At 40.1% G+C, this 25,405-nt stretch overlaps 2 protein-coding genes and 1 long non-coding RNA gene across 3 annotated transcripts in view; 2 read left to right on the forward strand and 1 right to left on the reverse strand.

Annotated features, from left to right (window-relative positions):
- LOC310727127 (uncharacterized protein) overlaps nucleotides 1-25,405 on the reverse strand; it is a 564,745-nt gene that overhangs the window by 457,593 nt on the left and 81,747 nt on the right. The window lies entirely within an intron of this gene.
- Nucleotides 25-2,748, forward strand: LOC310730685. The gene is made up of 3 exons (XR_014534903.1): nucleotides 25-115; nucleotides 1,775-1,933; nucleotides 2,193-2,748. It is a non-coding gene; the product is annotated as an uncharacterized lncRNA (long non-coding RNA).
- Nucleotides 4,487-25,405, forward strand: part of LOC310730354 (myelin-oligodendrocyte glycoprotein-like) — a 225,473-nt gene continuing 204,554 nt past the window's right edge. Inside the window, exon 1 of the mRNA XM_083549270.1 lies at nucleotides 4,487-4,837. The gene's annotated coding sequence lies outside the window, so the exon portion shown is untranslated. The remainder of the gene's footprint in view (nucleotides 4,838-25,405) is intronic.

The raw sequence follows: 25,405 nt of genomic DNA on the forward strand, positions 1-25,405 counted from the left end.
GAAGAGAAGAGAAAGACTGAGGGAGAAGAGAAAGACTTCTCCTCTGTGTGCTGTGCAGGGCAGTGACTGTAAGAGTGGATGATTTTGAGTAGCTGATGACCTTCCAACCGTCTTGGTGAGTTTTTTCTCTTAGAAATGTATTAAACTATTACTAAGCTAACACCGCTAATGCGGTCGCTAAGCTAGCGCTAGGCTAATGTGGTGTTAATAACTAATCTTTTTTTCCTGCCCTTTTTTTCTCTTTTTTTTTCTATCGACCACTACGCTGATTTTTTTTAAACATAGCGGGGAAAATAAGACTTTTTGTATGATGTAAACTGAGAGAGATCCACAGAGTGAAGGTTAACGTTAACTCATCCTGAAACGCTTGAAACACGCGGTACCTCAACATTTTCATTTGCATTTCCGCGGGACACGAGAGACCAGGTTTCAAATACAAAAGATTGGAGGATATTATACATATCAAATAAACACTAAAAAATGACTCTTAAAATAACCTATTGCAGATGCAGTGGACCTGTAAGCACTTATGAGTTGTGCTTCAGTGGGGCAGGGTCTCTCACAGTCACTCATTTTTCTGATCTAAATGATCCTTTCCTCTTATCCTCCTATCAAATAAAGGACAATGTGTATGTGATACTGAAGCGTTATATATTATGCTGAATGATTGCATGTGAATTTGGCACTAAAGTCATGTCTGCTCTTTATAGGACCATGGGAATCTTTAAACTAAGAATTGTTGTAAATGAACATACATAAGTCACACAGCATACATAAAGTCTCACTAGATGGGAGACCAGAAACAGTTGAAGAACTTAAGATAATAGTTAAAGAAAAATGCAAACTCAAGGATGATTTTTCTCTCATGTATGAAGATCCTGACTTTGATAATTCCCTCTGCAACCTTGATGATGTACAAGATTTGCCACCTACAAAAGCTACTGTCAAGGTCAAACCATTGGTGACACTGATACTGATACCTACCTCTACCCCCAGTCTATCTCAAGTCTCCTCAGATGATACAAAGTTTCTGTGGACACCAAGCTCATCAACAAGACAAGGGCGATGGCCAGAATTTTTTGACATTCCAAATTTCCCATTAGATGTGGAATTCTGACTGAGACAGGCAAATCTTCAGTTTTTACGAGACTGTACTTACCTGAATGTGCCAAGAGACATGAAGCATGGTATTTTGGAGAAACTTGCTGAGGAGATCTACAAATTTGATGCCTATCCAAATGAAGAACGATTCCATTCTGTGGCATTAGCACTCTTAAAAAAAACATCCCTGTCTGAGGGAACCAGGCTCACCAGATGGGTGCTCTGCCTCAAAGAACAGCTTGATGTACAAATTGGGAAACTATCGCACTAAACTGAGAAAAGCTGGATGTGAAGAGGTTGCAATAAACACGGGGATAAAGTGCGCCCCGCAAATGGCACCAAAAGGCCTCAAAAGACCAAAAAGGTCTTACCTTAGGCACTTACCTAACCTACCTGAGGGCCAGAATAAAGATGGACTAGAAGCTGAAAGAAAGCTCCTGGTTGAAGAAACCCAGTGGAACTGTTATTGCTTCAAAGATGGATCAGACCTTCCCACTGCGGAGACGGGAGATTGTGGAGACCGAACCTCTAGTAAAGAGGTCCCTGAAGGAGCGGTGGCCTGCCCTTTTTTTTTAGAAAGACAAGTAAGAACTGACACACATAATTTTTTGTTTACACTAATAATAAATGCCAGTCTAGTCACATGTTTTTGTGTATTTGCTGTGCACTGCAGGTATATGCAGAGTTCAACAGGATTGCCACCACAAATCTAGAACACGATTTTTTTGATGCGTTGGACTGCTTCACACCACGCTTCGTCCATATCTTCAAGTCCAAGAAAGGAAGTGTTGGAGAAAAAATAGCTGAAATTGTGCAGCAGGTTGATTCAGGCGTAAGTCTTCTAAAGTGTTCTTAATGTCATTTTTGGTTAAACGAGCATAAATACTGTATTTTAAGAAATGGAAACTTGCAGTAGTGTTAAAACACAAGGTCCTTTGTCCCTGATAAACTGTGTACTAGATTTGGAGATGACTTCTCTCCACTGAAAAAAAAAACCCATTTAGATAAAACTCTTTTCATGTACACTTTTGTGTTCATATTGTAACGTTGAATACTGTATTATCCTGAACTTAATTTGTTCTTTCCATTAGAAGCCAGATGTGACAGCACTACGTACCCTTGTTCTCAGAGGCCTTCCAATACTACTTGGTGACGATCCGAGTAACTTTTACAACCCTGCCTTTGTAAGTTCTTACACAATTAGAGAAAAATAAGAATATGGAATGTGTCCCTGTGAGTTCAGTACTAGAAGGGAGCACAGTGGTGCATTGGGTAGTTCTGGTCACTCACAGCAAGAATGAACTGGGTTCAATCCAGCTAGCTGACAGGTGTGGAAGATTGGCAGCAGGAATATTTTTATGTACAGTAAAAATGATCCATGGCCCATGTGTTGATGCAGGAAAATGCAGGTTTGTGTAAAATGATTCCACTGTTTGTTTTGTCGTGGCCAGGCTGTTGGATCTGTCCGGTTCAACAGGCAGGCCACACCAGAAAAACACAGGTGATAATCACAGCAGTCAGGTGATGCTTCTGATGATTGCTGCAGATGACAGCCGAAATGTAAAAAGTAACACATTTGTCAAACAAAAAGAAACTGTGAAATTAATGATAAACTAATGAACAAGACTTGAAGGCTGTGTAGGCAGGACAGATGGATAATATTTCACTGTTGTAATGGAGTTTTTGTGTCATACAGGATTCAAACGATGATGAGGGCTGGGCACAGGTGACTGTTGGCTTGCTGACTGTTATCAGCGAAGATGCACCTGTGTTTTCAAGTCATCTCCACTTAAACCCCTTTTTCAACTGCCATCATTCTGGAAGGAGGTATTGTGATGGACAATCTCACAAGCTTACCACAAGCATTTTGCCTTTTGTTTGGTCTGTCTTATGCTCTCCACCTTGAATACCCAAGGGCCATGAGAAACACGTTAAAGTTCATCCAGAGAGTGATGCTTAGGCTGGGAGAAAACAAACTCCCCTCAAGACTCCAACTCTAAAAAAATCTCCTGTTGAGTAAGTGAAATTATTAAAGAGTTAGTTGAAGAGTAGTAGTAGTGCTGGTTGATATTGTTGCCATTGTTAAGTCATTATTGCACTACTTTAAAATTATTTTTTGTTTTTGCTATTATTGTGTTGAAAGCAAAAAACACTCGCTGCAGATACATAGAGGTTTTTGTGCCAATGCCTTATGCTCAGACTATTCTGTTCATATAATTTATATTTAACAATTATTCTTGCAATTGTTCTTGCAAACCTGCTGCACACACAGCACTGCGCAACTGCAGGTGAAAGGTGACATGCGTTCGGTTAAAAGCGTCAACAAAAGTGCATTTGATTGACTGAGTGATGGTTATGGCTATTAATGGTTTGGCACTATGTTACTTCTGTGTATGAGACCAGTACCAGTTGGTATTGTCTGCTAAGTGATTTTGGCACTTCTTTGAAACAAAAGTTTTTAATTTTTACTTTTGTTACAGGCCACATTCCTGACTGTTTTAAGAGATGCAAATGTTTTAAAGCTGTGGTGTGAAAATTAAAGGGTTGAGAAATAAACCTTTTATAACAGTATTGGGATTGTGTGTTGTGTATTTTTACTTTATACCAATACTCCACTGTATAGGTATAAATTATGGTGAGTTGGCAGGCATTTGTTCATGTTTTAGATACAGACATTCCCTACAAAGTAGACTTTCACTGCATGTCTAATTATTTATTACCAAATTTAATGTTTTACTGAATGTTATTATTTAAAGCTAAAACTAGGACTTTATTTACTGTTGCATTAAAAGGGATATATTATAGTGCAGCTTGCATGCTTTTATGAAGTATATCTGACTGCTCTTAAAGTAAATAAAACTAGAAAAACTCATATACAGGAAAATTGTACTTCAGTTAGCCTAACTTACATAATTGTGTTATTTGGAATACACACAACAGTAAAGTTTACATCATGCAAGTTAGTATACTTCACTGGTATTTCTGAGTAGTCTATACTTACCCAATAGTACACATTAATCAAATTGCCAAGTACTATGTACTGGTTTCTCGAAGTTACAGGAGCTTGGCTATAAGTATATTCTACTTAGTAAGCATTAGTTATTAGGACACTCAATACCCTATTTCAATGTACTTATTATTTTAAGTGCAACCAGTTTGCATGCTTTTTTCAAGTAAGGTTAACTAATCAGATTTTACAGTGTGAGATTCCTACAAACATTTATCTGAGACTATGTCTGGTTTGCCCCTCCCCGCCCAAATTTTAGGACTCACAGCTGAAATGCTCAACCTAACTTTGAATGTTAACAGTTCATGATAAAAATGTGCTACATACACAATTTAAATATCTTTTGTCAAAAATCAAAGTTGATATTGCTCAAAAAAGATATTAAGTTATAGATAATAAAGTCCCATAGATATACATTTCCTGCATTGAACATTATTTTTTATTTCATATATAAATACATAAAATCAGTCCTGGAGCAATCCAGAAAAGTACTGGGTTGAAAGCCACATGTCTCATGAGTTTATATTTCAAATTTTATGAAGATTTTCATAACAAATGAGATTCCTACAAACATTTATCTGAGACTATGTCTGATCCTTTTCTCCCTCCCTCTGTTTGAGAGACACCTGCTAAACTCAGGTGATCATTCATACTCTATTTATACAGTCTGCATAGAAATGACCTGCTGACCATTAAAGGCTTTTGTTCTACATGTTTGGGGATATTGATGTTGATGCTAACCCTAACCCTGAGAGCTGCATCACTTCCTGGTTCGTCACTGCTTCTTCGCTGCTTCAGCCAGTAATCGTTTATAAAGAATAATAAAACTAAGACTCACACACGTGGAGAATAAAATCCTCCCCTATATCGTTAGAATCCTGCACTTATTGGCTACATTGTCTATCAGTCATTTTGTTTCCATAATGCTACTGGCTGTAAATAAAAGGTTTGAAATTAGAGGCGGCGCATAAAAAAACATGGCGACACCTGCAGAGAGAGAGGAGACGCCACCCACGATTTCACCTCTTTTACTTTTTTATTATTTATTTTTTTACTTTTTTGTGGTCTCAACCGTTTGTAACACTATATTCTACCAGCCATATTTGTTTTTTGTCACCAAGATGTCATTTTTTAAGTGAAAGTTATTCAGAAATATATAAACACAAACACCAGCTGAAGTTCTGTGACGTAAACAAAGGAATAAAAATCTGAATTACAACACTATTGTTTGTTTGGAGGAGAAATGCTTTACAGCATGTTGTTCACTGGACACTTATCTTTCCTAATAAACCGGGATTAGCAGCAGTGGATGTGTTTGTGACTCGTTATTACAATATTAATGTAAGTAGTGCGGTTTTTTTATGCATGTTGTTGTTGTGTACTGCTTACACACATTCAGCAAATACATTCGTTATACGTTTTCCATTGAAAAACAGTGATCTGAAATCGCTGCTTGAGACTTAGAGCTTTAGACTGATGTATAGTTAGTCATGGTTACTCTTTTCCCTGTTTATTTAATCTATTGCTAAACATTACCACCTGAGAATAATTGGCTATTAGTTGCGCTTACGCAACCACGAAGTCTAAGAGGTTAAACTGCTCTCAAAGTGAGGAGCTTCCCCTGGGCCCAAAGGAGGATCTGGTGTGCAAGCCTGCATGGGGGAGCCTAGATGATTGATAAAGGAGACCACCGCAGAATTGTCTGTATGGACGAACACGTGGTGACCTGACGTGTAAGAGGAAATGCTTCAGTGCTAGAAGCACAACCAGCATCCCTAGGCAGTAGATGGGGCCCTTCCCCACACGGGCAGAGTGACATCTCATGAGGGTATATATATATCATATGTGTGTATAGACAAGAACTATTTCCTTACCTCAGATCAGTAGTACAGTCTGTGTCTTTAAAGACTATTGGAGGATTCATTGACCAGTCACTCTTCATGGACACACAGCTGGGTTCAGGTGAGTCTGATCTTCTACCCTGAATCAGACTAAACACACACACAACCACTGCATCATTATTACTGTTCTGCAGCAACATTGAATAATGAAACTGGAGTTAAAATCTGATGATTTTCCTTATTAACACTGATCCCATTCTTTAACCTTCATACTTTATCCAGCTACAAGAACAACGTCCCTATTTTACGTATGTAATCCTAGTTCCCTGAGGGAACAAGATGCTGCGTCAAAATGCTTTGGGAACTTTCCTGAGTGTTCGCTCTCTCAAATAATGTGTGTAATCAGTCAAAAATTGGATGCTGGCCATCATGCGCGAATTTATGTGGCAATTTTTTCACTTTTTATACCGCACATTTACTTAAATTTACATATTTTTTTTACCACAAATAATTTTGCGTGGCTTTGCATATCCTACCTTTTGCTTACATGTTTTTCTGGTAAGTTTATACGAATTCTTGGTAAAATGCCACCCCTTTCCAGGAGGCCTCATTCACCTCCATATGTTGTTAATTTACATGTACATGTACAGTTAAACATCTGATGGTGACATTTTCTCCTTGTAAAAATCCCCTGATCCTGCATTTTACCACTTAAAATACAAACAATCCTCCCCCGCAATTTTCACACCTCCCTTACGGGGGTACAAGAAGGCATTGTCGTACCTGGGGTAATCTCCAGTATAGATGGGGCCACAGCAAGGGCCTGCAAGTCCCCTACTCTCTTGATAGAGCAGATGGCAAACAAGAACACAGTCTTGATGGAAAGGTGCCTCGGCTAGCGGCTTGAAGGGGTGCTCAGACAGAGCCCCTAAAACCATGGCCAGGTCCCACCCAGGCACTCTAGGTCATACCGGGGGCCTCAGCCTCTGGGTGCCGCAGAGAAACATGTTACCATAGGATCTCTGCCCAAAGATTGCCTGGCCAAGGGGGCGTGATAAGCCAAAATGGCAGATGCGCAGACTTTTAGGGTGGAAGGAGCCAACCCCTTGGTGAACTGACTCTGGAGGAAATCCACCCCTGAACCAACCAGGCAGGGGACTGGATCCAGCTGGTGGTGCTCACCACGGCACAGATGCCACCTGGCAGCATACAACCCCCTTGTGGAGGGAGCTCTGGAGTGGAGAAGGGTCTCTACCACCTCGGTGGAGAGACCAGAACCGCGGAGCTGTGCCCCCTCATGGGCCACAGCCACAGCCTCCAAAGCAGCGGACAGTTGTGAAATATGGCACCCTCGAGCTGGAAAAGGAGATCACTCCTCAGAGTAATCTTCCATGGAGGGTGCTTGAGGGGAGCTACCAGGTCCGTGAACCATGGTTTGCTCTGCCACCTTGGAGCTACCAGGAAGAGCCGGACTCCGTCCCAGCAAACTCTCACCAGAATGCCTGGAAGCAGTGTGACGAGGGGTAAGGCATGCAGACAACGCCTCGGCCATGCCTGAGCCATGGCGCCAAGTCCCAGCAGGGCTGGAGGAGTCATGGTGAACCAGAGGGAACAGTGAAACGCCTTTCGAGATGCGAACAGATCCACCTGGGCTCTTTCAAATTTCTCCCAAACCTGCTCCACCACATCGGGGTGAAGCTACCATTCCCCGGGTCTCAACCCCTGCCTCCACAGGGTGTCTCTGCTGCCTTATTTAACCTGTTAGCCTTCGACACAGGTTTTGGGACTCACAGCTGAAATGCCCTACCTAACTTTAAATGTTAACAGTTCCTGATAATAGTGGGCTTCATACACAATTTAAATACCTCTAAAAAGAAGACACTTTGAGCTTTACTGTCCATTATTCACTGTTAATATTGTTAAAAAAAAGAATAAGTTATAGATGATTAAATACTGTAGAAAAAAAATTCCTTAAATTTTTTTTCCCCTTCATATATAAATACATGCAATCTGTCCTATAGCAATCCAGAAAAGTAATGGGTTAAAAGCCACTTGTCTCATGAGGTTATATTTTAAATTGAATGAAGATATAATAAAAAATGAGATTCCTACAAACATTTATCTGAGACTATGTCTGATTCGCCCCTCCCCACCCAAATTTTAGGACTCACAGCTGAAATGTGACAATTCATTCATTAGACAATAGATTCACTAGACACTTCTCCGTGTCCAGGGATCGGGTTGTCAAGGCCCCCGCCTTCGACTGCTGCCCAATCCTCTCAGCACCGGTCCCTTACGGTCCCTCCTGCAGGTGGTGAGCCCACGGGAAGGCGGCCCCACGTCGCGGTCCTTGATTTATTTTTCTCGTAAGGGTCCCCTGGAGCATAGATGGTTAAGGGCCTTGCTCAAGGGCCCAAGAGTGGCAGCTTGGCGATACCGGGGCTTAAACCCCAGACCTTCTGATCGATAACCCAGCGCCTTAACCGCTGGAGCCACCACTCCCCCTCAGGTGATCGTTCATACTCTATTCTACTCTATTCATACTCTATTCATACAGTCTGCAAATTAATGAACTGCTGACCATTAAAGGCTTTTGCTTTACATGTTTGGGGATATTGATATTGATTTGGCATTCACATTGATGGCCAGGTAGCCAGACAAGCTATTGTTCTACAACCTTGGCCATTCATATTAATGTCTGGCCATTCCAATCTCAACAATACACACACACACACACACACACACACACACACACACACACACACACACATACTTACTTTTCAAGCATTTCTCTTATAAAAACAAACAGGCAATAAAACTATATAAAGCTATAAAGGGGGATATATTGTAACTTACAGATGTAGATCCCCATGTCTCTGTTGTTACTCTGCCCCAAAAATATTTTTTTCTACATCACTGCTTTTTTTGCAAATCTCCGATAAAACAACTTTTTTGATTGTCCATTTTTTTCCTTGTTTTCTTTATTGATTTTTTTTTTTTGTAAACAAAGTCCAGTTACCACGAGCGATAAACAGCTGTTTATGTTGACCTGAGAGCTGCATCACTTCCTGGTTCGTCACTGCTTCAGCCAGTAATCGTTTATAAAGAATAATAAAACTAAGACTCACACACGTATAGAATAAAATCCTCCCCTATATCGTTAAAATCCTGCACTTATTGGCTACATTGTCCATCAGTCATTTTGTTTCCATAATGCTACTGGCTGTAAATAAAAGGTTTGAAATGAGAGGCGGCGCATAAAAAAACATGGCGACACCTGCAGAGAGAGGGGAGACCCCACCCAAGATTTCACCTCTTTTACTTTTTTATTATTTTTTTTTTTACTTTTTTGTGGTCTCAACCGTTTTGTAACACTATATTCTACCAGCCATATTTGTTTTTTTGTTCACCAAGATTTTTTTAAGTGAAAGTTATTCGGAAATATATAAACACAAACACCAGCTGAAGTTCTGTGACGTAAACAAAGGAATAAAAATCTAAATTACAACACTATTGTTTGTTTGGAGGAGAAATGCTTTACAGCATGTTGTTCACTGGACCCTTATCTTTCCTAATAAACTGGGATTAGCTGCAGTGGATGTGTTTGTGACTCGTTATTACAATATTAATGTAAGTAGTGAGGTTTTTTTATGCATGTTGTTGTTGTGTACTGCTTACACACATTCAGCAAATACATTCGTTATACGTTTTCCATTGAAAAACAGTGATCTGAAATCACTGCTTGAGACTTAGAGATTTAGACTGATGTATAGTTAGTCATGGTTACTCTTTTCCCTATTTATTTAATCTATTGCTAAACATTACCACCTGAGAACAATTGGCTATTAGTTGCGCTTACGCAACCACGAAGCCTAAGAGGTTAAACTGCTCTCAAAGTGAGGAGCTTCCCCTGGGCCCAAAGGAGGACCTGGTGTGCAAGCCTGCATAGGGGGGAGCCTAGATGGTTTATTAAGGAGACCACCGCAAAATTGTCTGTATGGACGAACACGTGGTGACCTGACATGTGAGAGGAAATGCTTCAGTGCTAGAAGCACAGCCAGCATCCCTAGGCAGTAGATGGGGCCGTCGAGCAAGTCACGACGCTGTGTCTCTGCACCTCCCGGTAGGAGATGGGTGGTTGCAGTTGGGGCTGCTTGGCAGCGTGGAAGGTACCACTGGAATGCTGCCACCTCTTTCTTATTCTCCTGAAACCTTTCAACCACTGAGCTTACGGAGTCGCTGAAGAGGCTAGAAGTGAGCACAGTCGGCTCCCGCGAATACCGACTTAGCATGCTCTGCTCCCAAGCAAGCGACACGCAAGCTGTGTGTATCCCCCCAGGGCAGCTGGAAAGTGTGCTTCAGTTTTTTGCTTGCTTTATTTTTTTCCTTTCCTTTTCTTTTCTTTTTTTTTTTTTGACAAACAATTTGACAGACAACACAACACACAGAGTGCTTTGTGAACAAACAGAAGCTGGCACTGGCACTGCCTTACTCTATATATATACACATATATACTTTCTGCTTCCTGAACACTCCGGCACGTTCCCAAAGCATTTTTACGCAGCTTGAGTTCCTGAAAGGGAACTTAGGGTTAGACGTGTTTCTCAGTAGCTTAATGTCACTAATCATCAGCTGGTTTTGAACATCTGAAGACAAAGCTGCTGAATTCAACTCTTCACTCGTCACTTTTCACAGATACACATCAGAGTCTGATCTGTTTAGTGTTGGTGAATGTGAGAACATTTCTATTTTTCACAGAGTCACAACCTTCACTCACCTCTCATCTTTCTTTATGTCCTGTTTCACAGACTCACTCATTCTGGAGGACATTTCTACTGCTACAGAGAAACCTGTACACCTACAGAGAGAGAGATTTATTAGATTTTTCAACAGACTTTTATTAAATCAATAAGTACACAAGAAAAAAAAGTGTAACATCCACAAAGCAAAACATTAAAATGTAAGATACCTTCCACAACAGTACACAAAACATTATTAAAACACCACTGCAGTGTAAACAGTTTCTGATTGTTTATCTCTTTGTAATTTAACTAAAATTCCGGATCTGATAAGAATCGTAAAAAGCAGTATTATTTCTTGGCCATGAGATTGGTTTATTATGATTTTCCTTGAAACATAAATTGCTCTTTTTGCTTGTCCACTTATAAAGTTAATCAACTGCCATTTGTGTCTTTGATTAAAGTTGTACCCATCAAAATAAAAGCATTAGATGTCAAATTCTCTCCATAACCTAAAAAATATGTGTTCCTGCAGGACAAATAGTGGTTTTAGAAACAGTGAAAATTGTCTCTCTATGACCACAAAAATTATGTCTGGAATTTTAATTAATAACAAAAACAAAAGCATTAACAGCAGTATCTAACTTTATGATTCTCCATTGTAAATTACCTGATTTTCTAATCAATGATGGTTTGTAAAGAAGCCTCCAGATTCATCTCCTAATTTAAGTTTCTCTCTCCATACATGATCAGTTTTATCACATTGTTTTACTATATATTATTTTTAAATTTTTCCATTTATTTCACCAAGGTTTCCTGGTGGTCTAGTGTTTTGGATACGGCGCGCTCAACACTGCGGCCCGGGTTCGATCCCCGGTCATGGAACCAACCCCAGCCATTAGGGTTGCACAAGCCTTAGTGCCGGTCCCAAGCCCAGGTAAAAGGGGAGGGTTGCGCTAGGAAGGGCATCCAGCGTAAAAACATGTGCCAAATCAAACATGCGGATGATCCGCTGTGGCGACCCCTGATGGGAGAAGCCGAAAGAAAGTTTTTTGTCTATTAATTTCAAGTCTAAAACCTTCAAAAAGCCAGACTTATCTTTTATATCAGGTATTATCCAATGTTTAGGAAAAGGATTTGTCGTATCCAGAGTTAGATTTTCTTTCATCGTAACTTTTTTAGAAGTACCTGCTCTTCAGCCTCAAACCGGGCGTAGAAGTCGTTCAGCGCATCTGGGAGGTAGGCATCACGGTCACAAGCAGGTGATGTCATAGTTTGTGATCGCCTGGATGCCCTGCCACATGCGCCGGGTGTCTCTGCTTTCCTGGAAGTGGCCGTGAATTCTCTCGGTGTGTGCGCGCTTCGCCTCTTTAATGGCACGGAACAGTTTGGCCCTTGCTGTCTTTAAGGCTGTCTTGTCCCCTGCTCTGAAGGCGGAGTCTCTTTATTTTAGCAGCGCACACACCTTGGCAGTCATCCACGGCTTCTGGTTGGAGCATGTAGTGATGGTCTTGGAGATGGACACGTCATCAATGCACTTGCCGATGTAGCTAGTCACTGTTGATGTGTACTCCTCCAAGTTGATTAAATTGCCGTTGGGTACGGCTTCCCTGAACATGTCCCTTTCAGTGCATTCAAAGCAGTCCTAGAGAGCAGACATTGATCCTGTTGGCCAGGTTCTCACCTGCTTTTAAACTGGTCTTGAAAGCCTGCTGAGTGGTCTGTATGCTGGGATCCGCATAACAAAGATGTGGTCTGAGTACCCGAGGTGGGGGTGGGGCTTCTCCTGGTATGCGCCCCGGATGTTTGTGTAAACAACATCCAGCCTGTTTTCTCCTCTGTTTGCAAAGTCCACATTCTGGTGAAATTTAGGGAGCACAGTCCTGACATTTGCATGAAATTTGCATGGTGACAATAAACAATCCGTCAGGGTGTGTGTTTTGTAGTTCGTTGCTGTTCCCATAGAGTACGCTGAGTGCTTCCTCAGCATTAGCGCTAGGTGGTATGTACACTCCGAGTACAATAGCGGTGGTGAATTCACGGGGTAAATAAAAAGGTCTACATCTCACAACCATAAACTCCAACAGCGATGAGCAGGTAGGTGGAAACGAGAACAGAGTTCTTACACCATTCCGTGTTGATGTAAACACACAGAATGCTGCCCCGAGTCCTACCACACAGAGCTGCATTTCTGTCGGTGTGAAATGCAGCTAGACCATCCAGCTGAATGGCAGCGTCTGGAACTCTGTCGCTCAACCACGTCTCAGTGAACACAAATACGAAGCAGTGTCTGTACTCATGCCGAGTAGCTTGTTGGAGTCTGATGTAGTCCAATTTATGGTCCAGGTAGAAGACATTTGCCAGCAGTAGAGATGGTAGAGCAGGCCAGCTATGGTTAGCTTTCAGCCTAGCACTAGCTCCCGCTCGCTATCCGCACTTCCGCTTTCCCACGCATTGTTTTCGATTCCCCCTCCACCATCCATCTGCCACAGGAAACGCCGAGGTCTGGAGGCCTGGTTCTCGAAGCACGCCGAGGTCGCGTAGCAATCTGCCGCAGATCATCATTTATTGTGTTGTTGGGGTTGTTTCTGAGTTCCTTGAGTGTTTGGTGGTGGTACAAAGGGACACCAATTGTTCCGATGTCCATATGTTGCGTAAGGCGGGCTTCAAAGTGAAAGTAGCACTATTAGATCCAGGTTGTGATGTAATAGTAATAAGAAAAATTGTGTATGTTTAAAATGCAGCGTAATATCCATGTGTAGTTTTAACGCAGTGTCAACTCATAAATGTTGATGTATTTATGAGCACATAAAAAAAACATCACTGTAACAGTAACTGTTAACTCATAAAAATTTTTACATCTACTTTATATACTTAAATAGTAGGCATAAAGTTAAAAATGCTCTAAACACAGAATACTGCTTTTTATTGCATTACATTTTTTAAGTCTATTTTTGGAGTATTTTTAATTTAATTAAGTTTTTTTTTATTGTTTTCCCAGGATGATTTAAAAACTGCAAATTTGGGATCAGTATCAGCAACATTGATAATAAAAATATTTTGCACACACGCGTTGAGGCATGCAAAATTGTGCTAGTGCACAGGGTTTCCCTTCTCCAATTTGAGGGTTATTACATCAATTTATCTCATTACCATATTAGACTTGGCTTAACTCATAAATTTTAACATTTTTAATAGAACATTTAAAAGACATCACTGAAACCGTGTTTTTTATCATTTGAAATCATAAGTTTTAATTAAAATAAACTGTAGTAAATATATAAACACACACACACACACACACACACACACACACACATACACACACACACACTTAAAAACTTTATATATTATTAAATATGGGGCATTAAATTTTAATTGTATTTTTATATTTTAATTAATATAAGGTTGTTATTTAACAATGAGGTTATAACTGATTCTTTTTCATTTTCCAGGATGACTGAAAGACTTAATGCAGTGTAAAAACTGCAAATTCCAGAGTTTACGTAAAGTTGTCCTTCTGTAACACTATCAGTTGCATCACAAAAGAATTTCCAACTGCCCTTGCATTTATACGGAGTGAGTTTATGCCTTTAAAACTGCAGGTGCTTTAAGATCCCACCAATCTAAATCACACCATAAAACTAATGCAGTCAGTCAAGAACTTTCAACGTTGAATTGTGAATTGTGTGAATTCCAAGAGATTTGTAGTGAGATTGTGGAGATAAAGGGCAGGAGATCTTGTGTGATGGTCTGAAGCAAAGTTAAAGGAATTGGATCCAGAGGACAGGTGGTGGGATTGCAAGTTTATCTCATATTCTGTTAAGGTTGAGAAGTTTGACAACAATGGATTCCTGGCTGTGTTGTGTAGTCATTGTTGGGGAGGAAGTGAAGGTCTGACAGATTTCCTTAATCTTTTAATCATAGAAGGAACGTCATTAGCAGTCAGGGAGGATGGAGTAGGTGTGGCAGGGGGGTTGAGTAGTTAAGAGAAGATGTTGTGGAGCTTACAAGGATCTTGTGCATGGGACTTGAGCTTTTCCTTGTAAAACGCAGTTTTACCCGAAGTCAATCCGGGGTGCGCTTTGGGGAGAAAGCACAGCCGTGGAGAGAATGCGGAGTCTGGGAGGAAGAGAAGGTGTAGGAACGCGTATAGCAGTGAAAACACATATGAACACGCACCAACAAACATCACATACCAACAATAACGGACAACGGGGGAGTGTGAGTGTGGGGTTTAAATAGGAGCTGGAGATGAACACCAAACGAGTCCCTCGTGTGCACAATTGAAGCCAGGAGCTTCAGGGAAAGCGGAGGTTTGACAGCCACCGAAGGGGTGTGGCAGGTGGATTCCTGACAGAAGGCAGGGTCAGGAAGAAATGAAAAAGTACAGGAAGCTACAGAGGAGGGAAAGATGGAGCGAAGATTAGGACGGATAAGATTTTTCTCCCCATCCTATTCCCTCAGTCCAGACCATAGTTAAAAAATTTCACTGCATATCGTACCCTGTTTGTTTTGTACCATGTTTGTGTATGTGACAAATAAAATTGAATTTGATTAGATTTTTTTTTAAAAGAGACATGTAAATTGTTTTTTGGTAGAATACCCTGAAGAAGGCAAAGTGTGGAGAAGTCAATCATGTCCCAGAGCATCCATGCAGCCACACTGACACTTCACTTAAAGAGCAAAGAATTCTCTTGCTGGAAGAAACCAAAAAAGCAAGAAGAAACATGGTAGACATTAGTGAAAAAATGGAACTAACAATTTTCCTTAGAAGAAAAAAAGTGGTCCAAAAGCAACCAATGATTGTGAAGTTTCAGGAATGGTTTTGGTAGAATAGGAAGAGTGATTGAAAAGGAAACCAGGTGATGATCAGAAATTGGAAGTGGAGTGGCAGTCATGCCTGTAGCTGGGGTAGGGTGGGTGGGTCCAGGACATTTCCTCCCTTTTGTGTTGGAGGGCAGCTGTTAAATGTCAAGGAGAAGGTATTTAGAAAAGTTAGGAGGCAAGATGACTAAAGTTTGTCAGATGGGAGCTTGAAGTCACCAAAAATAGTCAGAGGGGTGCTGTCAGAAGGGAAAGTACTGAGGAGTGTGTCCATCCCTTCTAGGAAGTCTCCAAGGGGACCAGGAGGGCGGTAGATGACAATTATGAAGAGGTTGTTTGCAGAGGTAACCAAAACTGCATGGAATTTAAAAGAAGACATGGTTAGATGAGACAAAGGGAGAGGAGTGAAACACCAACTCCGTGACAACAGTAAACCCATACCACCATCTCTACCGGTTTCTCTTGGTGAGTGAGAGAAAGCATAGGCAGAAGACAGAGAAGCTGGTGTAGCAGTGTTCTGTGGGGATATCCAGGTCTCAGTTAGTGCCAAAAAATTGAAGGCATAGTGTGAAGCCAAGCCTGTGATAAAGTCAGCTTTCCTAACAGCAGACTGGCAGTTCCAGAGCCCACCTACCACCACTGTTTGAGATTGAGACAACAAAGGAAGATAGATGAGGTTACTAGCAATGTGACCTCTGTTTTGTGGATAGGAACATCTGTGTCTGTAAGAGGTGATTAAATAGATGGGTTTAAGACACATGACTGATCTCCCAATTTGAGATCAATGTATGAATTAAAAAAAATATATATGAAATGATAAATAAACACTAAGCGTTACTGGCCTTAGGGGGGTTACCTACTACCGCTACATGTCTGTAGTGGAGCACCTTCAATGTAAGTGGGTAAGTCCTGCCCACAGTTCACACCTCAAGTGAGACTGAAAGTACCCTTGATAAATCACCTGATAGAACTAATAAGCACAGACCAACAATCTAGAATCAACTGAGTTAAGTAGGTATACAAAGTTATTATCCTACCTAAACAGAAGAGAGTAGATTCACAATAGAGCTAAAGCACACTGAAGCTTGAGCTGGTTAAACCTTCAATATAAGTGAGTAAGTCCTGCCCACAGTTCACACCTCAAGTGAAATTTAAACTACCCTTGTTAAATCACCTGGTAGAACTAATAAGCACAGAGCAACACTCTAGAATCAACTGAGTTAAGTAGACATACAAAGTTAGAATCCTGCCTTACCAAAATAGAGTAGATTCACGATAGAGCTAAAGCACGCAAACAATATTATAAAAAAATTTAAAAATAAAAAAACAAACTTTAAAAAATAAATTAAAGAAATTTACAGACTTGAATCATACAGTTATGATATTGTTATTATAAATTTTTTATTTCAAAATGTCATGATTATAGATGTCTGAGCAAAGGGTCTGTAGTCATTCCTGTAATTCTGAGTTTTTGAGAACAGGGACGATTGTGGAGGTTTTGAAGCTGGATGGTATGTAGCATATCTCCAGGGGGTTACGGTGTTTAGCTGCGTAGAGGCCCCAGTCTCTGCTGTAGTGGGGGAGGTGAAGTTGATGGGATGAAGCTGTGGCGTTGTGGTGGATGATATTGAAGCTGTCTCATCCAGGCTGATGTCAACACAACAGGTTTAGAGAGCTTTGATTTTTGCCTATATGCAGGAGTTAGATGGACCATGACATGGTCAAAGATCAAAATAAATTGATTTGTTTGTGACTAATGATCATTGTGGTTGCATTGAGTGTGTTTGATTCAGAGCAGCTAGTGTAGCAGTGTTCTGTGGGCATATCCAGGTCTCAGTAAGTGCCAGAAAGTCGAAGGTGTAGTTTGTGATCAGTATAATTAATTTATGGAGCAGCTAAAGCAGAGTGATACTCTCTTGAGTGTAAATGGTATAAAGAGTGAGAGTATTGAATAAACACTTAAGATTCTTTTATCCTGTGACTGGATTTTGGACTTTGAAGAGGTAATACCCGTGGAATTATCTTTGTGCCTCACAGATTTGATTTCAAAAGGTTACATTACTCTTGATGGATAATAGATCTAAAAGAAATAGTTGAAATGGTTTTGTCAAACGGTCTCTCTAAGGATATTCTGTGTTACTTGGCATTTAATCTGGCTGACCACCACTTGCTTCTTACATATACTTTTCCAGACTTTATATTAAAGCCAAACCATCACTTTATCAAGCACTACCTGGAGCTATCAAGTTTTTTTGCACCTTCGGTGACTTTGTGGACTATGCGTTTTGAGTCTAAGCACTCTTTCTTTTATAAGCTAGTGAGGGATGCTTAAAACATGAAAAATGTGCTTCTTACGATTTCCATGACATACCAGCAAATGATTGCCTTCCATTTGGATGCATGAAGCCTTTTTAAAAACAGACTTACACATTGGAAAAGTGGTTGTGGTTAGCATATCATTGTTGGATGCAACAATGCAACAATTGTTGGTTCTGTACACATCTACACTGCAACTACACTGACATGGTTGTCGTGGATTCTGCTGCCTTCAATGACTATTACCCATTTGATCACATACAGTTTTGGAGAGAAAGTGTTTGAAGACCTATTTGAAGCATTAAACGTACCCTATAATGGTATGTACTACATTTATATGTACATTTGTTTATTGTTTAAATTAAATAACTGAAACTGGCTTCTGCCTGACTTACAGGCTTTACTACTGCGAGTTGTCATTTTCTCCCAGCAAGTCCAGCTTCCTGAAGTGCCTGAATCAGTGCAACCTGTCTGATCTCAGAACTGCCCAGTGAAAGAGCAGTCTAGCATATTCAGTGGTTCAAGTAATCACCCAATAAAACGAACAGCCTTTTATCTGTTTTATCGCTTGATACTAGTCTCAACTCCTCTAAAGAATCCCTCCCCCATTTCTATTCAGAGCTATTTATGCACTACCTCAGAATAGCCCTTGCCATTCCACATACCAACTCTGTCATTTGATGTTGAGCTAAAGCTACGCTAAGGAAATGAAGCATATGAAAAAAAAACTGAAATTGGCAAATGATGTGGCTAGAGAAATTCTAGAGAGATTCTTGGCCAAATTGTGCAGGCTGTTTTTGAGATAACGGCATATCCTGACAATCAGAAAATTGAATCAATTGCATTTGCACTGATCTCCAAGTATCCCTGCCTTAAGGAGCCTGGCAAATAAAAGGGTTATGATGGATGGGTGATCAGCATAAAGAACAAACAATTATAGAGCAAAGTTGCAGGAGGCAGGTTGTAATGAAGTTACTGTAAACAGTAAGCAAAAAGATGCAAGTGTTTGGAGTTTCACCCTGAAGAAGGCAAAGTGTGGAGAAGTCAATCATGTCCCAGAGCATCCATGCAACCAACTGACACTTCATTTAAAGAGCAAAGAATTTTCTTGGTGGAAGAAACCAAAGAAGCATGAAGAAACATGGTAGCCATTAGTGAAAAAATGGAACTAACAATTTTCCTTAGAAGAAAAGAAGTGGTCCAAAAGCAACCAATGATTGTGGAGGTTCCGGAAAGGTTATTAGGTGTTGATCACAGCACATAATGTGTACTGAATATTGTTTACAGTAAGTTTTATTATTGTTAATACAAACAAGTTTTTGGTTATAAACAGATCTGTGAGGAATCTTTCCACATCACCAACAAAGACCTTCTGGGAGGCTTCATTTTATGATTTTATGGCTGATAACACCATTTACCATTTAGTCAACCAGCAGCGTGCAATTCCGCAGCTCCCGATTCTGCTTTCGGGGTAGTATGAACTTGCAACCGCCCTGGTAGTTTAACAAATACCAGATCTGCGGTCTGAATGCATGTGCATGTTTCTTTTCATTTGAATAAATGTTTTAATTTTTTTTATTATAGTTTACGTCTATGATTGACATTGTTCCAATCAAAATTGTGGTTGTTCTTTAGTTGATTAAAATTGTAAAATGCAATGCCATTTTTATTTACATTTAAACAAATTGTGTGCTTTCAATTGAAATAAACTGGTAAAGCAATGATTGTGTTTGTCATTTATAAATATACATAAAATAGTTTTAAAAAAGGACATCGGGGTGACTTGTAATCCTTCATTTTGCTAATAAATCTTTTTCATCTATTTGTTGCTTCAGTTGCTGTAACAAGCATCACTTTGTTAGCAAAATAAGACAATCATCCTTGCATGAACAAACAAATATAGGTTAGCTAAATAAAGTACTGTCCCTTAGGAGAACTATAGACTATAGTTGAGACAACTGAAAAGTCTTACTGCATCAAGTTGCCTTGTATTTTAATGTTTTCTCAACAGTTTATTTTTTACACTGTGTATATTGCTTATTATCACCATTCCATTCCCTCCACACATGGCATAGGCTGTGAGCTTTAATCAGCTCACATAAGGTGCGACCCAAAGCATTGTGAGGTTCCAGATGATTCCTATCTAATACATAATTTTCTGTACAGTTAAAATCACCCACCACAAAGAGGGAATCATCTAAACTGCAATTTTGTAAGAAACTATTAACATTGTTGAGAACAAGAACTCTTTCAACACCTTTAACAGGAGCACATAAAAATAAAATTAAACGTTCTAAATTTTACCTGTAAATCCACATTCTTCCACATATTAGAGCTCACAGCCTCACCACCAGAATCAGAATGAAATGCTTTTTTCACTCTCATCTTCTCCCACATTACTACTTCTACTAATATTTATATTATCTGTAGACTGTTCCTGCACATTCAACATTAACAGGTACAGTCTGCACCGCATCAGTGCTGTTTCTGTTCTCATCCTGGTCTGCGCTATTGGCTTGTGCAGTATATAATTTTGCCTAAAGCAAGTAACATGCTTAAGCAATGTCAATTTACAACCAATTGGTATCTCATGGCCGGCACTAGCTATAGGCAGAGCAGGCAATTGCCCAGGGCCTCGGGTTTGGAGGTGGGGTGGGTGGATTTACTAGATCACAGCGTAAGACTAAGCTCTTTTTCCATTGGATATTACTAACTGCCACTCTTGTGATCTAGAAAGAGTTAATATGACCAATTAAATGTGTGTCCCCACCATCTAAATGCATGATCTACTGTCTGTATATCTTATAAATTCCGATGATCTTTACCTTAACATAATAGCCTACTTCATATTTAATCTTTTAGAATTTTTAAGAAATAATTCTGTTGAATTTACTAAATAAAGATGATTTAAGAATAAAAATCAACTGAACAAGTTAACTATTCTTTCTGCTTAGTAGTTTGTCTCGTTCACTTCTGCTGGTGATTTGATTTTGTATAAATAAAAAGGTTATCATTTATATTTGATTCAAGTGCTTTTTATTTATTATGAAAGTGGAGGGAAAGAGACCTGGGGGCCTCCAATATAAATTTTGTGTAGGGGCTCCAAATCTCTAGAACCGGCCTGTGGTATCTTTTTCATTTGTGACATTATTTTACCATATCTAGACAATTCTGCAATCAGCATCTTTAATAAAAAGGTGGGACATTTGACAGAATGATCTTTCTGGCAGGTTGTGTTAAAGACATAACAGAGGTAAAAGAGTTTTAAATGACATCTTCACTTTGTACCACACTATACACTTCTAGGGAATCTTTATCTAGGGAAGAAGATTACCATCGTGCTGTTCATTCAGGAAGCGGACACTATACTGTCATACTCAACAATTTCACAAACAGACTGCAGCTGACGCCATTTCCTCACTCTATGGACTAAAATATACCGGAAGTAAATCACTCAATCACAAACACTTAAAATAAAAAGTAAAATATATAAAATAAAGTGTATAGAAAAGTGTAAAAAAGGATAAATTAAGATCAATTTTAAGAGCGTTCTCACTTACACACACAGTCTACTCACTCACTCACTCACCCACTCACCCACTCACTCACTCACTCACTCACTCACTCACTCACTCACTCACTCACTCACTCTATCACTCACTCACTCTATCACTCACTCCCAGCATGCACTCAGAGAGAGAAAAAGATATATATATATATATATATATATATATATATATATATATATATATATATATATATATATATATATATATATATATAGAGAGAGAGAGAGAGAGAGAGAGAGAGAGAGAGAGAGAGAGAGAGATGGGTCAAACAAATGAGTAATTCTTCTTCTTCTTCTTCTTCTTCTTCTTCTTATTATTATTATTATTATTATTATTATTAATAAAGTTGTTATTAAAGCTTAGAAAGAATGTTTAAAAAATATGTAAAACTATTTCAAACAGTAAAAGGGGGAAAAAGGACAAGGCCTCACCTTAACAATGTAATAACGAGCTTACAATTAGAAATCCATAAAGAATTATTAATATATTGATGAAACATAAACAGCAGCCCATTTATACACGATCTGAAAACAAATCACGATTTTCCACAATTAAACACTTTCACGCTCCATTTGGGAAAAAGAAGGACAGAGTGAAATAAAGATCCTTAAAGAGAGAAACACTGCAGGACACATATTTACTTCACTCCAACATGGGGTGTGTTCCATCTAATCCTGGATCATCTAACGGTTCACTTCCAGAAAATCAAGTCCTACAGTAAACTGTGGAAGATCCAACTTCAGGAAAAATCACCTGAACTGTTCTTCATCCAGTGTAGATTCATAACATTCACATCTTCTAGATTTAGATTTACAGACTTACTGTGTTTTTCTCCTGGAAATGTTTCACTGCCTTTCTTCATAAAATGGAGTTTTTACTTTCACTTTAACTTGTTTATTCCAAAGAGCAGGAATTTAGGAGGTGGAGTCAGGACACACACACACACACACACACACACACACACACACACACACACACACACACACAGTAATACAATATTTATAGTTTATTGGACACTCAATCTGTCACTCAACATGTACAGGAAATAGAGCAGGCTGCAGCAGGAGAAATGAGCCGCAGTTCAGAGAAAAATCGGCAGCTGTCACCAGGTGTCAGGTTCCATCTACCCTCCACCTGACAGTAACTGGCTCCTGGCTTGTCAATGGCAGATTCTTCCTGCTGCCAGCTGCCGATTTTTTTTTAACCCCTAATGGATTCTTATCTGCCGCGGACTTTCCCCTTGGCCCGATTCCGTTTGCTGTATTTGGGCCAGATGCCTGAGTTTCCCTGCCCGGAGCAGCAGCTGATCATTTCCCGACACTGCCGCAGTCAAACCCGAATCGGGCCGGGAGTAATGTGCAGCGCGCGCCGGAGCTGGTGATTTCATCTCCATATGTTCTGAAATGTTCACCTTTGTTTATGCTCCTTCAATTAACTTCATAACCACTCGATGATATAATAGCAAATGTAAGCTATAAATTCCATCTATAATCTATGTGACTTATTCCCTTATATGTATAATGCAAAACAGCATAAACATCTTTTTTATATTTATCCTAAAATTGTTGCAAATGATAAAAGAAGGGTATAAAATATTAATATATATTTACCAATTGCACAAGTATCAAGATACATCTTAAAATACCTTAAACATCCAAATAATTACAAATATAAAAAAATATTTGATATATATATATATATGCTACCAGAACACCTTTTCCACAAATTAACTAAGGCATTTAAAAAAACAAACAAACAAAAAAAAAACATTATTTTGCAGAAAACACACTGATCAAAATTAGAGAACAACAATGACTGTAGCATGGAAAAAGATTACAACAAAATTTTCTGAAGGTTACAACAGTCAGCAATTAGTAGGAAGTGTCCAGGCCTCTGCTCTGAATGACTTCAGCACATCTGCGGCCACAGGACAGCACCAGTCTCTCACACTGCTCTGGTGTGATTTTGGTCCACTCTTCTTCCAGGCTCTTCCACAGTTCGGTGACTGTAGTGGGTTTCTTGGCAATAACTTTGTCGCCAAGGATTTTCCAGAGGTTCTCTATTGGGTTGAGATCAGGACTCTGGGCAGGACATGGCATTATTTCAATGTTTTAAGTTTCAAGGAACTGTTTACCCGTTTTGCTGTGTGACATGGAGCGTTGTCCTGCATGAACACTGCGGGCTGATTGGGTGATGAACGCAGGGAAGGAACCATATGTTGTTCAAGAAGGTTCTGATAAACATTTACATTCACTCTGCCATGTAGCTGTATAAGAGGCCCTACTCCTTCTGCAGAAAACATGCCCCAAAACATGACACTTCATCCTACACTTTTTACTGACTTCTTTACACACTTTGGGTTCAGTCTTTCTCCAGTTTGTCACCGAACATAGTGTTTCCCATCGGACCCAAATAAATTAAACTTGCTTTCATCACTGAAGTGAACTTTGGACCAGTTCTCCTCAGTCCACACAAAATGCTAAATAAATAAAATATAGAATATAAAGATATAAAAGATATACGAAGATCTATAAATGTAAATATACAAAAAAATGGCAGTAACCAGTGAACAGTAACAGTAAAACAATGTGAACAGTAAACAATGTGTAACAGAGTGAGTGAACAGTAAACAGTAAACAATGTAAACAGTAGACAATATTTGTGGTGGGTTGTCCATAAAGTGTTCGTGTGCGGTATGGTGTGGTGTAAAGGTCCATAAAGTGTCCGTGTGCAGTATGGTGTGGTATAAAAATTAAATTAAATATAAAGTGCACTGTGCTGTGCAAGTCCAGAGATTAAAGTGTCGTGGTACGAAAGGTGAGATATGTACAGAGAGGAAGTGTGATGATGGAGAGAGTGGGCCAGTTTTTAGATCCTGGGTGTTTCCTGATTTAAACTCCTAATAGCCTGCGGGAAGAAGCTCCTCCTCATTCTCTCTGTGTTCGCTTTCAGGGAGCGAAAGCGTTTCCCCGAGTGCAACAGAGAAAAGAGTCCATTGTTGGGATGGCTGAGGTCCTTCATAATCTTTCTGGCTCTGGTCCGGCACCGCATGCTGTAAATGTCCTGCGGGTTAGGAAGCTCAGTGTGGATGGTACGTTCAGCTGAACGCACCACCCACTGGAGGGCTCGTCTGTCCTGCATGGTGCTGTTCCCGAACCAGGAAGTGATGTTACCTGTCAGAACGCTCTCAATGGTGCAGGTGTAGAAAGTCTTAAGCACCTGAGAGGGAAGTTTAAAGTCCCTTAAGCGTCTCAGATGGTACAGATGCTGCCGGGCCTTCTTCACCAGGGTGTTGGTGTGACAGGACCAAGAAAGATCCTGTGTGATGTGAACACCAAGGTACCGGAAATTGTCCACTCTCTCCACTGGGGTCCCGCTGATGTTTATCGGTTGGTATGACCGCTCCCGCTTTGTACTGAAGTCCACGATCAACTCCTTAGTCTTGCCGACGTTCAGGAGAAGGTTGTTCTCCTGGGACCATCTCTCCAGGTTTTTAACCTCCTGTAGGTAGGCCGTCTTATCATTGTTGTAGATCATACCCACCACAACAGTGTCGTCAGCAAACTTGATGATGGTGGTGGAGTTGGAAGTGGCCACACAGTCGTATGTGTACATCGAGTAAAGCAGGGGGCTCAGAACACAACCCTGGGGGGCGCCAGTGCTGAGGGTGAGGGTGGATGAGGTGTGTTTCCCCACCCGTACAGCTTGTGGTCTGTCTGTCAGGAAGTTAGAGATCCATTGACACAGCGGCTGGCTGAGTCCCAGGACCTCCAACTTAGAGGTGAGTGTGGAGGGAATTATGGTATTAAACGCTGAACTGTAGTCCACGAACAACATCTTTGCATAATTCCCGTTTCTTTGGTCCAGGTGGCTCATCGTGGTGTGGAGGCGTCCTCAGTAGAACGGTTCTGACGGTACGCAAACTGTAATGGGTCCAGTGTGTCTGGTAGTGATGCAGTGATGAAGTCTCTGACCAGTCTCTCGAAGCACTTCATCACTTCATCG

This window comes from Silurus aristotelis, assembly GCF_946808225.1.
Source record: "Silurus aristotelis genome assembly, chromosome: 1".
Taxonomy (NCBI): Eukaryota; Metazoa; Chordata; class Actinopteri; order Siluriformes; family Siluridae; genus Silurus; species Silurus aristotelis.